Consider the following 14353-nt stretch of genomic DNA (forward strand, 5'->3'; position numbering starts at 1 on the left):
ATGGTGACTGGGAAGAGAGAGTTGATGGAACTTGTAATTTGGGTGATTTAATCCTGAGAGGCTAATTGTTGTTTTTTCCACATGGCCTTGAAATAAAATCATTTTCATTTGTACCCTGCAAAGGGGTGCAAAGGAGTTTAATGGCCACTCTAGTTAAGCCCGACTTCAAAGGGCTTTTGTGAAGAAATGCATAATGGCAAAATCTGAACAGGAACTCACAGGACTGCCAAAAATGAAGAGGGAAAGAAAGTCTGCTTGTATGATGCTGCAATCCTTAAGGCCAAGAAATATATCTTTGCTGTTTTAGTCTGGTTTGTCCCAATTTTGGTATTTAGGAAGTCTTCAGGTTAAGATTTTTCTTCAACAGGCCAAACTTTACCCATTTATCCTTATATAGAAATAGCTGGACCCGTTACATTTTGAAACGAAATGGAGAAAAGAATTTTCAGGCCAAATTAAATTTTATGTTTCCGTTTCTTTCAAATTATTTTCAGATGCAAGAAAAGATGAGCCACAAGAACTCTTTGCAGCTAGGTCTGAATCCAAGAGGTCTAAATCTGAAATTGGGCTAGAAGCACTGAGTATTTTTAGCCACAATATATGTGAACCATAAACATATGTAAACTATGAGCATGCACACACACACACAGATGCACACACACACACACACAAGCACGCACGTGCGCGCACATGCACCCCTGTCCTTTTCCCAAGAATTATCTTCGCTTAAGTAAAAAAAAAAATATTGCCCACAGAAATTTGGCTCCCTGGAAGTCCTAGGGAAACATATGGAAAATCCAGGACTTCTTTCCCACTAAAATGCTCAGAATTGCCAATCATATGGGCATCCTCAGATGTAAAAACAAGGAAGGACACTACAAGGACACAGTTTTGCAGGAATCACTGTAGGCGCTGCTCACTCTGTTGCAGGTGTGAAGTTAAGCCAGTTTACCAGACCTCCCTTCAGGATCCTGCTGGAAGATGTTGCCCTGGAAACATGGCCTCTGACTACTTCTTGAAGGTCCCCTACAGCCCTGAAAATGTCCCTTCTTGGGACTCTGTTTCAAACCAGTCTGGTTCACTCCTGGCAATCAACTTTGTGTTTTCTATCTGGTGGTTGCCTTTTAGAAGCTGTGAAGTGCCCCGAGGATGGGGAGTTAAAACAGGAGACATTTGCCACCCTCATCTAGCTGTGAAAAACTGGATACAGAGCAGCAGTAGAAGTATGGTGGGCAGAATAGGCCTAAATTTGACTCTGTTGCAAGGAAAAGCCCCAGGACCATCATTCTGGTTATCAAAATTGTGTGGTGGGGCAGCAGCCCTTTTGGCCATTGGAGAAGGGTGTCCCTGGGCATGAGAAAAGCTGCTGTACCCAGCCTCCCACTTCTCCCTGCTTTCTGTTGCCCCTTCCCCAAGCACTGGGGCTCATGCATTCACTGTTTGAGCAACCAGTCGTGTTTACTGAGTGCTTACCGTGTGGAGTTCCAAGTTCTAAGCATTCCGGAGAGTACAATAAAATTGGAAGAGATGATCCCTACCCTCCAGGAGCTTACCATCTACCACGGGAAAAAGACAAAAAATAAAATAAAGATGTACAGGGACAGAGCAGAATGGAAAGATGGATAGGTGGGTGAGAAAGGGGAGTACAGCACTTAAGTTGATATGCACAGAAGTGTTATGAGTGTTTATGAGGGCCTAGCAGCAGTGATGACTCAAAAGTACTGAGGTGATAGTGGAATGGGTGTGTCTGTGGGAGAAGATAATTAATCAGAGAAAGCCCCGCAGAGGAGGTGGGACTTCAAGGAAGACTTTCACTTTTGGGAGAGCTGTGTTCTGCTGGGTTTGAAGGGAAGAAGGAGTTCCAGACAGGAGCAAGGGCATATGGAAGAGGTCAGAGGTAAGAGATGAGATTGAGATCCATTTAAATAGATTAGCTTGAGGGGAAGGAAGATGCCAGCTGAGGAGAATGGGAGAAGAGAGTGGAAAAGTAGGCATGAGAGAGCTCATAGAGTGTCTTCCAGTCAATGGTCGGGAGTTTCTGCTTGATGTGGAGAGGAATGGCTAACAACTGAAGGTTTTTGAAGAGTGGAAAGATGTTTAAAGAATTAAGCTTTAGATAAACGATCTGGGCCTCAAAGTAGAGAGAAGACACTGAAAGTCAGGGTGGTGGATAAGAGTAGTCTAGTTGAGATATGACAAATCCCAGAAATGTGATGGAAGGAAAACCAACATGATTTAGCTATCGAATGAATTGGAGTGTGTGAAAAGAGTGAGGAATTAGTTGAGTACCATCTGAGGGATTCAGAAGAGAGAGGATGGTTGTGTTGTCTATCCTGTGGGAAGTTTAGGAGGAGGGGTGGATTGAGAGGGGAAGATGAAGAGTTCTGTTGTAGATATATTGAACTTAAAGGACCAGCAGAACATCCAGGTGGAGAAGTCCTGAAGAGAAGGGGAAGTGAAAAATTGCACAGAAACTGGATGTCGAGGCTAGGAACAAAGAACAAAGGGAGTCATTTGCACAGAGATGGGAGCTGAAATCATAGGAGCAGATGTGCTCCACAAGGGAGTGAGTGTGAAATGAGACAAGGAGGGGTTACAGAACAGAGTCTCGCAGGATATTCTGCCCACCATTAATGGGTGAGAGGTGGAGGAAGAGCCAGTGGAAGAGACTGAGAAGGGGATGAACATCCTTTAGACTATAAGCTCGTTGTGGGCAGGAAATGTGTCTGTTGTTGTATTGAACTCTATCAAGCACTTAGTACAGTGCTCTGGACACAGTAAGTCTCAATAAATAATATTGAATGATTCGAGGGTGCTGCTAGGAGAATGGGGACAGGGCATAGTGGCTAATAATAACAACAACAATAATAACAATAATAATAATTATAATAATGTTGGTATTTGTTAAGTGCTTACTATGTGTCAAGCACTGTTCTAAGCACTGGGGCAGATACAAGGCAATCAGTTTCTCCCACGTGGGGCTCACAGTCTTCATCCCCATTTTACAGATGAGGTAACTGAGGCACAGACAAGTTAAGTGACTTGCCCAAGGTCACACAGCTGACATGCGGCAGAGCTGGGATTAGAACCCACGACCTAAGAGTCCCAAGCCCATGCTCTTGCCACTAAACCACGCTGCTTCTCAACATCCCAACCTGGCTGTGAATATTCCTTCCACTCACATATCCTGCCTCCACTGTTCCCATAAAATAATCCCCTGCTCCCAGCCCCTCCCACCTGCTTCTCCTCGGTTGGAGAGGTTTAGAGAAGAGGGGCCTCCAGTGACAACCCACTTGCCTCCCCACCTCCTAGCCAGTGTTTGGGGGTGGGGGGAGAGTGGGGGTGAGAACCAGTTGGATTGGGCAGTAGGAAGTTCTGGCCATAGAGAGTTGAGGCTTCCCTCCCTCTAACTGGGAAGCCATGGGGTGGGGGTAGGGGGTGCATGGAATCTGGATGGACAGGAAAAATGAAAACAGAGCAAGCAGGAATCTATTTATTTATTTAATTTATTTGTACAGATCTATTCTATTTATTTTATTTTGTTATTATGGTTGGTTTTGTTCTCTGTCTCCCCCTTTTAGACTGTGAGCCCACTGTTGGGTAGGGACTGTCTCTATATGTTGCCAATTTGTACTTCCCAAGCGCTTGGTACAGTGCTCTGCACATAGTAAGCGCTCAATAAATACGATTGATGATGATGATGAGGAGGAATGCAATCAGTCCTTATTAATTATAGTTCATTAAATAAAGATTAATTAAATGATCATCAATCAATCAATCAATAGAATTTATTGAGTGCTTACTGTGTGCAGAGCACTGCACTAAGCACTTGGGACAGTACAATCGAATGGAAATGGTAGACACGTTCCCTGCCCACAGTGAGCTTACAGTCTAGAGGGGGATATAAACATTATTAAAAATAATAATAATAGTAATAATGATGCTATTTGTTTAGTGCTTACTATGTGCCAACCATTGTTCTAAGCACTAGGGTAGATACAAGGTAATCAGGTTGTCCCACGTAGGGCTCACAGTCTTAATCCCCATTTTACAGATGAGGTAACTGAGGCACAGAGAAGTTAAGTGACTTGCCCAGTATGACAATTGGCGGAGCCAGGATTAGAACCCCTGACCCCTGACTCCCAAGCCTAAACTCTTTCCACTGAGCCACTCTGCTTCTCATAAACATTAATGTAACTGAATAAATTATGGATATGGACATAAATGCTGTGGTCCTGAGGGAGGGGTGAATAAAAGAAGCAATTCCAGTGCAAGGGCAAACATGAACCAGGACGCATGAATGGAAGATTGAACTTGATCAGACACATTGAATCAATCTAGCTCTCTCAGAGCTAGTTTTTCCAGGAAATCTCCAATCAATCATTCAATCAATCAATATTTATTGAGCGCTTACTGTGTGCAGAGCACTGTACTAAGCACTTGGGATAATACACTAGAACAGAGAAGAAAGCCCTTTGTTAAAACGACAATCACTTGTAAAGTCATAGTGAGTGGGGCAACAAATGAAAACTAAGCAGTCTCACCCGTTATCCAGTAGAAAGACAGAGTCCGGGTCCTGAAATCCTTCCTGTCTCTTCCTGCTCAATCCAACCTCAATCCACTTCCTCTGAGAAGCATTCCTGCCAGCAGCAGCCTTATCCTTACCAACAGCAGGATTGGAGCAGTTCAAAGACAACACGCCTTCCCCATCTCTCCAGTAGCATCACTGGGATCTCTAGGGAAGAAATTGAAAAGGTAGAGGTCAGTCATGGGTTTAGGCTCTCTTCCTACTTTCTTTCATTCCAGAAAAGTGAGCGCTAATTTGCATTGGCACAGAGAAGGGAGGTCTTATATAAATGAAATAACATATAATCCTGCAAATTTGTCTGGAATCATATTTAGAAGTTGCATATCAATTAAGAACTAGGTTAACATAATTTTTTTGTCTTCCCCTGTAGATGTGTAAGCTTTTCGTGAGCAGGGATTGTGTCTCTGTAGTGTTGTTCTTTCCCAAGTACTTAGTACAGTGCTCTGCACTCAGTAAGAGCTTAATAAATACCATTAATTGATTGATTCCCCAAAGAGTAACATAGTTAATTAAATTAAATAATTTTGTGTTTTTCCTCTACTCTTGGTTGTGAGATCAAGCCAACTGGCTTCTAGAAATACTTTTTTATTTGCCCAAGAATCATACCGGCCATCCAAAGGCCAAGACAGGATCATCTAGGATGATTAATCAATCAATCAATGTTATTTACACTTTTTACAGTACAGAACACTGTACTAAACACTTGGGAATGAGATCCTTGGAAGAGGTGGTTCCATGGGTGGGACATGTGTGAGGAATGGTTGAAAGAGGTGGTTCCATGGGTGTGACATGTGTGAGGAATGGTGGATGAGCCCATGATATCCAAGCAGAGCTGGACAGAAAAATAAACATTGTAGAAATACTATAAAGCACAACCTAGTAGTAATAGCAGTAGTGGTACTAGTGGTGTTTATTACAGTGCCAGGCACATAGTAAATATTTAACAAATATTAAGTGCTTAACATTATTATTATTATTATTGGTAGTAATAGTAGTAGTAGTTGTCTTATGCTGTTGAGTTGTGTCTGAACCATAGCAATGCTATGGGCACATCTCTTCCAGACCGTCCCACTTCCCACTTCCATCTGCAATCATTCTGGTAGTGTATATATAGAATATGGAAGTGGTTTACCATTGCTTCCTCCCATACAGTAAACTTGAGTCTTCACCCTTGATTCTCTCCCCTGCTGCTGCTGCCCAGCACAGGTGAATTTTGACTTGTAGCAGATTGCCTTCCGCTCACTAGCCACTGGCCAAGCTAGGACTGGAATGGGTAGGCCTCTGCTTGACTCTTCCTCCTGTAGTCGAGACTGACAGAGTACTGGAAACTCTCAAGGTGCAACCCTGAGAGGGGGTAGTAGTAGTAATCATATTTATTAAGCCCTTACTTTGTACAGGGCATTGTATTAAGCACTGGGAGAAAATGCACGGGTGGGAATTAGACACAGTCTCTGTCTCTTGGGGCATAGATGCAATAAGCTCCTAGTAGACAGGGAATGTGTCTGTTTATTGTTATACTGTGCTCTTCCAAGCACTTAGTACAATACTCTGCACAAAGTAAGGGCTCAATAAATATGATTGAATGAATGAATGAATGAATTAATTAATTAATTAATGAGCTGGGAGACAAAAGTGGCCATACAGACTACCCAAGAGTGTGACAATCAGAGTTGAGGTCTGCTTTTAAGAGTAAGGGCTTTGGCACAATCACAATTACCAGAGGTAAAATCTGAAATCCGCCAAGCACTGCCAAAAGCAAATGAAATCACGCTACAAAGATCCATCTTCATGGTTGAAAGATGTAGAAGGGCTTGTTGGGTGTGCGTCAGTCTTTTTAATCAGACCCACGGATGCAATCTCATTCTCAATTTGTTGGAACATGAATGACTGCCTAACACTGTCTAACATGATTCCTCTCTCCTCTCTCTCCCAGTCTTCCCCCGCCCTCCCTCAGCTGGCTACCTGACATTAATTGTTAACCCAGAAGAGTGAAGCTATGGCTATTCTGAGACTGACGTGGGTGTCTGTCTGTCCATATAAGTCTAAGTAAAACACTTGAACCAATTAGGTTTAATTACTCTGTCCTATTTTCATCCAGATCTCAGTCCAAAGATTTGGCCCTTGATGGGGTAAGCATTCTATTGACATCACAATGTCTCTCTGTGAGGGGAAAATCTTTGAATTGACTTTTAAATATTGTTCTGCAAAAGATCAGGAAATATAATGTATTTTAGGGTTTGTCTGAAACAGGTGGAAGACTAAAAATGCAACCAGTCCCCAGTCCCTGATTCATGTCTACGTGATCTCATGGTATACCAGTCTGATCAAAAATGCTTTCAGTGGCAGGAAAAACTATCATGTGAACAAATAGCCCTATGTGGGGGAGGGAATTTGTCCAAACTCATTTGCTGGTATCCACCCCAGCGCCTAGTACGGTGCCTGGCACATAGTAAGCACTTAACAAATACCACAAGTATTATTATTATTATTGTTATCGGGGCTGGAGAGATAGATTTGGAAATCATCCACATAAAAATAGTAGTTGAAGCCATGGGAGCAAATAAGTTCTCTAAGGTGTAGATGGGGAATAGAAGGGGATCCAGAACTGAGACTTGAGGGATGCCTACTGTTAGAGGGTGGGAGGCAGAGGAGGAGAAGCTGGCTAAAGACTGAGAAGTAGTCATCACAGACAAAGGGAAGAGAAGCAGGAGAGGGCAGTGTTAGTGAAAATGAGGTAAGAGTATCGCCAGCCGAAGGGGTGGTCCAAAATGTTGATGGTCTAGAAAGATTAGGATGGAATAGAGGCCATTGGATTTGACAAGGAGGAAGTCATTATTAACCTTGAACAGGACAGGTTCCAAGGATGGAAGGGAATGAAGACAGATTGCAGGAGAGAGAATTGGAGGAGAGGAAGTGGCGGGGGTAGTGGACATAAGCAACTAACTCAAAGAGTTTGGAGAGGAACGGTAGGAGGCAGATAGGGCAATAACTGGAGGGAGTTGTGGAATCAAGGGACGGTTTTTTAAAGAAAGGTTAGGGGAATAAGAGCGTATGCCACCTTAACTACTGCAGCAGCCTCCTCATTGACCTTCCTTTTCTATGGTATTTGTTAAGAACTTCCTATGTGTCAAGCGTTGTTATAAGCACTGGGATAGTTTAGTATAGTTATTTGCACACAGTAAGCAGTCAATAAATATGATTGAATGAATGGATGGGTACAAGTACATCAGGTTGGACCCAGTTCCTATCCCACCTAGTGCTCACAGTCTAGTAGGAGGTAGTAGCATTTAATCCCCATTTTGCGGTTGAGGAAACTGAGGTGTAGAGAAGTTCATTCATTCATTCATTCAATCGTATTTATTGAGCACTTACTGTGTGCAGAGTGCTGTACTAAGCTCTTGGAAAATACAAGTCAGGAACAGATAGAAACAATCCCTACCCAACAATGGGCTCACAGTCTAAAGTGACTTGCTCGTGGTCACACACACATAGCTAAGACATGAAGGATTGCACATTGTGACTTAAATCAATATTATTTCCTGAGCACCAACGGGGTGCAGAGAGCTGTATTAATCCATCAGTCAATCGATCAATCATATTTATTGAACCCTTACTGTGTGCAGAGCACTCTACCAAGGTATTGGGAGAGCATAATATAAAAATACAACAGAGTTGGTAGACACAACGAGCTTAGAGTCTGGAGGGGGAGACAGATATTAATATGAATAAATAAATTATGGATATGTACATGTGTCGTGGGGCTGAGGGAAGGGTGAATAAAAGAAGTAAATCCAAGTACAGGATGAAACAGAAGAAATTGGGAGAAGAGGAAATGAGGGCTTAGTCGGGGAAGGCCTCTTGGAGGAGATGTGTCTTCAATAACGTTTGGAAGTTGGGAAAGTGGAAGGCTTGTCAGATATGAAGAGGGAAGGTGTTCCAGGCCAGATAGAGAGCAGCAACATAGATGAGATTGAAGTACAGTGAGAACTAAGCATTTAGGAGGGTATAATAGAATAAATAATCATGATCCCTGACCTCAAGGAGCTTAAAATCTAGTGAGGTAGATGTGCACCAATCAATCAATGGTATTTATTGAGTGCTTAGTGAGTGCAGAAAACTGTCCTAAGTACTTGGGAGAGTATACTACAATGGAGTTGTGCAGTCCACATCTGTTGTGAGCAGGAATTGTCTCTGTTGCTGAATTCTACTTTCCCAAACTCTTACTACAGTGCTCGGCACACAGTAAGTACTCAAGAAATACAATTGAATGAATGAATGAATGAACATAATAAATACTGTTACTGTAAGCCCCACGTGTCACAGGAACTGTGTCCAACCTAATTGCCTGTATCTACCCCAGTGCTTTGAACAGTGATTGGCGCTTTGTAAGTACTTAATACCAATGTTATTATGATTATTCATTCATTCAATCATATTTATTGAGCGCTTACTGTGTGCAGAGCACTGTACTAAGCACTTGGGAAGTACAAGTTGGCAACATCTAGAGACAGTCCCTACCCAACAACGGGCTCACAGTCTAGAAATTATAATTGTTGTTATTATTATCATTACTATTACAAGAGTTGCTAGAGGTGACTCCTGCTCTCAGGAGCTTACAGTCCAGTGGATGAGAAGGACACTAAAACAAATAACAGAAAACAGAAAGGTAGAGTATAAGGATGGGCACATAAATGCTTTGGGAATAGGATGAGTTGAGTATAAAAGTGCTTAAAGATGATGTGGGGCTGAGGTGGGGAGAGAATAAGATTTATTAAGGGGTAAAGATCGAAGAGCATAGATAACACAAATAGGAAGAAATAGAGAACAAAGATATGCACATACGTCCTTTGGGAAAGGAGTGGAGGAGGCAGGGATGTAAATATCCACGTGTTTAGGTGGTGCAAAAGTGCTGATCTGGAAGTTGAGGGGTTATATGGTGAGAAAATGAAAACTTAATTGGGGAAGACCTCCTGGAGAAGATAAAGATTTCAGAAGGGATTTGAGGATCAATCGATCCATCAATCAATGGTATTTATTGAGTGCTTACTCAGCATTTGCAGAGCAGTGTATTAAGTGACTAGGAGAGTACAGTAACTAAAATACAACAGAGCTGGTAGACACGTTCTCAGCTCACAGGGAGCTTACAGTCTACAGATGAAGGTAGTGAAGGAGTTCCAAGCAGGAAGGAGGGTGTGAGAAAGAGGTCAGTGGTGGGAGTGTTGAGAACAAGCACAGGGAGTGAGTAAGATTGAAAGGAACAAAGTGTGCAAGCTGGGCTGCAGTGGAAGAGGAACGAGGATAAGTAGAGGAGAGAAAGAGAGAAAGATAAGGGAAGCTGCATGTCTTAGTGGGCAGAACACAGGCCTGGGAGTCCAAAGGACCTGGGTTTTAATCCTGGCTCTGCCACATGTCTGCTGTGTGACCTTGGGCAAGTCACTTACCGTCTCTGTGCCTCAGTTACCTAGTCTGTAATATGGGGATTAATAACGTGAGCTCCCTGTAGGATATGGACTGTGTCCAACTTGATTAGCTTGTATCTACCCCAGCATTTAGGGTAGTACCTGGCACCCAGTAAGCACTTAATAAATGCCACAGAAAGGTGAATTAAATGGTTTTAAGCAGGTGGTCAGAATTTCTGTTTGATAAGGATTGGAATGGGCAATCAGAGGTTTGGAAGGAGTTGGGAGTAGGGAGCAGATTGCCCTCTAGACTGTAAGCTCCTTGTGGACAGGGAGTGTGTCTACCAATTCTGTTATACTCTACTCCTCCAAGCACTTAGTTCAGGGCTCTGCACACAGTAAAGTGCTCTATAAATATGATTGAATGTTTGATTGACTGATCGATTAGAAAAATGATTCAGGCACCAGAATGAAGTATGGACTGGAGAGGGAAGACACTGGAGGCAAGGAAGTCAGCAGGGAGGTTAATGCTGCTCCCGACTGTGAGCCTGTTGTTGAGTAGGAACCATCTGTTTATTTTGCCAACTTGAACTCCCCAAGCACTTCATTCATTCATTCAATCGTATTTATTGAGTGCTTACTGTGTGCAGAGCACTGTACTAAGCGCTTGGGAAGTACAAGTTGGGAACATATAGAGATGGTCCCTACCCAACAGCGGGCTCACAGTCTAGAAGGGGGAGACAGACAACAAAAGAAAACATATTAACAAAATAAAATAAATAGAATAAATATGTACAAATAAAATAGAGTAATAAATACGTACAAAAATATATACATATATACAGGTGCTGTGGGGAGGGGAAGGAGGTATGGCGGGGAGATGGGGAGGGGGAGGAGGGGAAGCGGAAGGAGGGGCTCAGTGTGGGAAGGCCTCCTGGAGGAGGTGAGCTCTCAGTAGGGCTTTGAAGGGAGGAAGAGAGCTAGCTTGGCGGATGTGCAGAGGGAGGGCATTCCAGGCCGGGGGAGGATGTGGGCCGGGGGTCGATGGCGGGACAGGCGAGAACAAGGCACAGTGAGGAGATTAGCAGCAGAGGAACGGAAGGTGTGGGCTGGGCTGTAGAAGGAGAGAAGGGAGGTGAGGTAGGAGGGGGCGAGGTGATGGACAGCCTTGAAGCCAAGGGTGAGGAGTTTTTGCCTGATGTGTAGGTTGATTGGTAGCCACTGGAGATTTTTGAGGAGGGGAGTAACATGCCCAGAGCGTTTCTGCACAAAGATGATCCGGGAAGTGGTGTGAGGTATGGATTGAAGTGGGGAGAGACAGGAGGATGGGAGATCAGAGAGGAGGCTGATGCAGTAATCCAGTCGGTACTTAGTACAGTGCTCCGCACACAGTAAGTGCTCAATAAATATGATTGAATGTATGAATATAGTAGGCAAGCCAGAATATGACAAATACTTGAACCAACATAGTGGTCATTGGAATGGTGGGGAAGGGGTAGATTCTGGGAATGTTGTAAAGCCAGACCTCACAGGATTAGATGAAGACTAAATATGAGGGTTAAAGGAAAGTGAGAAGTCAAGCACAATGCCGAGATTACATGCTTAAGCGATGGAGAGGATCGAGGTGTAATTGCGATTGGAAAGGTAGGTGGAGGACAGGATTTGTAGGGGAAGGTTAGAAGTTAAATTTTAGATTTATGACAATTGAGGTGCCATTGAGGACATCCATGTAGAGATAGGCTGGAGGCAGGAGGAAGTGCAGGACTGCAAATGAGGCAAGAGAGCAGGGCTGGGGGTAGATTTGGGAGTCATCTACACAATGCTGGTATATTAAGCCATGGGAGCAGATGAGCTCTTTTCTACTTTTCTTAGTCACTGAAAGCCCAAGGGTTAAATTCAATCATGAGAAAAAGTAACCTTCTTAAGCAAGAGGATAGACATGTATATTGCAAACCTCTTTCTTTAGAGGCAGAAATAGATGGCTATAGACATTAAAAAAAAGAAGAGGATCTTTTGATAGAATAAGGATAATGCTAAGGACAACTGACAATTTAGTGATCTCTTATAGTGTATAGAAGAAAATAGACAAAATATTTCAGAAAGTGCTATTCTACAAAATTGTTCCATCTTTCCAAGGAAACTGTTTTCATTTCCATAGTCTTTTCTATCTTTGGCCAATATAGACCCTTTATGTGGTAAAATTCTAATTTATTATCATCGAGGTCCTTGTCGGTGTCACAGTGTTGTGAAAAAATGCCAAGACAAAATAATAGCTAATTGCCATGAAGATTCAAAATAATGTAATTGTGACACAATCATCATTCCCAGTATTGTTTTGGAATGCATCCCATTGTTACCAGCATAAGGTTATTGAATTTGAGAGATGAAAATATACTCAGCAGAATCAGTGATTGCAAATATTTCATGTAGCGGCTGAATGCTGAATGCACATTCGCATGTCCTAAATGTAAATGTTTTATGCACAATCCCCCATCCCAGAGATTTCAAGAAAGAGTAAAGACCATGCAGAAACTTTCACTAACATTTTGCAGTTCCAGAGTTATCCTAAACCACTATTTTGCCATAGAAAGAAACTAGGTTTTGGATTTAACTGAGCTGTATAACCCATATGTTTGAGTATTTGGCCAATGTTGGCCCTTTAAAATAAAAAAGGAGAGCCAGCAAACTCACTTCTAGAACCTTCCACTTCCCCAACTTACTTCTACAAAGAGTCATTTGTGTACAAGAGTTCCTCACTCCCGTTGACAGCATGCATGTTGAAAATGGCAAGGGAAATTGGAATGTCTGTATTCATTGTCAGCCTTCTCAATAATAATAATGATGGCATTTGTTAAGGCCTTACTATGTACAAAGCACTGTTCTAAGCGCTGGGGGGATACAAGATGATCAGGTAGTCCCATGTGGGGTTCACAGTTACAGACGAGGGAACTGAGGGAACTGAGGCCCAGAGAAGTGAAGTGACTTGCCCAAAGTCACATAGCTGACAAGTGGCAGAGGCAGGATTAGAACCCACGACCTCTGACTCCCAAGCCTGGCCTTTTCCACTGAGCCACGCTACTTCTCTGCTTCTCAACAGACCCATTTCCTCCAATTAAAAAAACCCCCAAAAAACATAAGTTTTTCCTTTTTTTCTCTAGGGTTGACAGCTTTGATGATTAGCTGGCTAATGTTCTCCTCATGATTTGAGATCACCCTAATGTGGGCTGGATTTGCAATGGCAGCCAAATGGTTTTAAGCCACTTCCCCCAAACCTCCTACTCAGCCTTTCTTCCTTCTCCCTCTCTTTGCTATTTTTTCTCTCTCCCTCCCTCTATATTTCCCTCTTTTCATCCCTCTCTTTCTTACCTTCACTCAATTGTGTTTACTGAATGCTTACTGTGTGCAAAGCAATGTTCAAAGTGCTTGGAAGAGTGCAATATAACAATTTACAGATACATCCTTTGCCCACAACAAGCTTTCATCTCTCTCTCTCTCTCTCTCTCTCTCTCTCTCTCTCTCTCTCTCTCTCACACACACACACACACACAAACACACACACACACACACACACACACACACACACACGACATAGACACGCACATATGCAGCCTTGGGAGTAGAAATGGACAATGTCCCCGTGTCCAAATATCATTGCTTTTCTTTACCTTGGAGTAGGGTGCTCCATTTTCAGACATTTCAGTCAGAGAGTGATGGGGGATTTGTGTTCTATGGATTGAGTTCTTTCCACAGCTGCCAGATTCACGCTGGTGTGACTCGACATTGCTGGGAGGAGGCGTTTGAACCAGAATGTGCTTAGAGGATGAAGGTGGCCTCCACACAGAGCATATTTCAGCTTTTCTAAACAACATTCTTGCACAGATTAGAGGATAATCTGGCAGTCAAACCCAGCCAATTAAAACAGTAATTGAAATGGCTGAAAGTGTTTTCCTTGGCCAAATTTAGTGACTCTGCTTCTTTTGAATTTCTCTGAATGAAAAGCAAACAGGGTAAATCGTAAATCATGATCATGTCATTGTTTTTTGAGGCTATTTTCTTGGTTTTCTCTTTTTATCAACCACAGGCAGATATGCTGTCATTGGATTTACATTGAAGGATGGAAATGGGCAGTTAAAAATAGCTTAAATGATGGTCCGGGCACAAAAAGCAAAGAGGAATGAAAGGATTTTAAAAGACAAAAAAATCACCTGAAAAGACCTACCATCCTTCTGAAATGTACACTTTGTTTTCCTCAATCTGAATAGCATTTAATAAAACAACATGGCTCAGGTTTCAGTAATAATTGAGATGCCCTCTCAAAGCAACCGAGAAAAAAGGCTGTACGAAGCCAAATTATACTTGCTGCCAC

At 42.7% G+C, this 14353-nt stretch overlaps 1 non-coding gene across 1 annotated transcript; it reads right to left on the reverse strand.

The window, feature by feature from the left end:
* Positions 1-5804: 5804 nt before the first annotated feature.
* On the reverse strand, positions 5805-5942 carry LOC119923391. The gene has a single exon (XR_005448846.1). It is a non-coding gene; the product is annotated as a small nucleolar RNA SNORA7 (small nucleolar RNA).
* Between the last annotated feature and the right edge of the window lie 8411 nt (positions 5943-14353).

The sequence above is a fragment of the Tachyglossus aculeatus genome, chromosome 2 (genome assembly GCF_015852505.1).
Source record: "Tachyglossus aculeatus isolate mTacAcu1 chromosome 2, mTacAcu1.pri, whole genome shotgun sequence".
Classification (NCBI taxonomy): domain Eukaryota; kingdom Metazoa; phylum Chordata; class Mammalia; order Monotremata; family Tachyglossidae; genus Tachyglossus; species Tachyglossus aculeatus.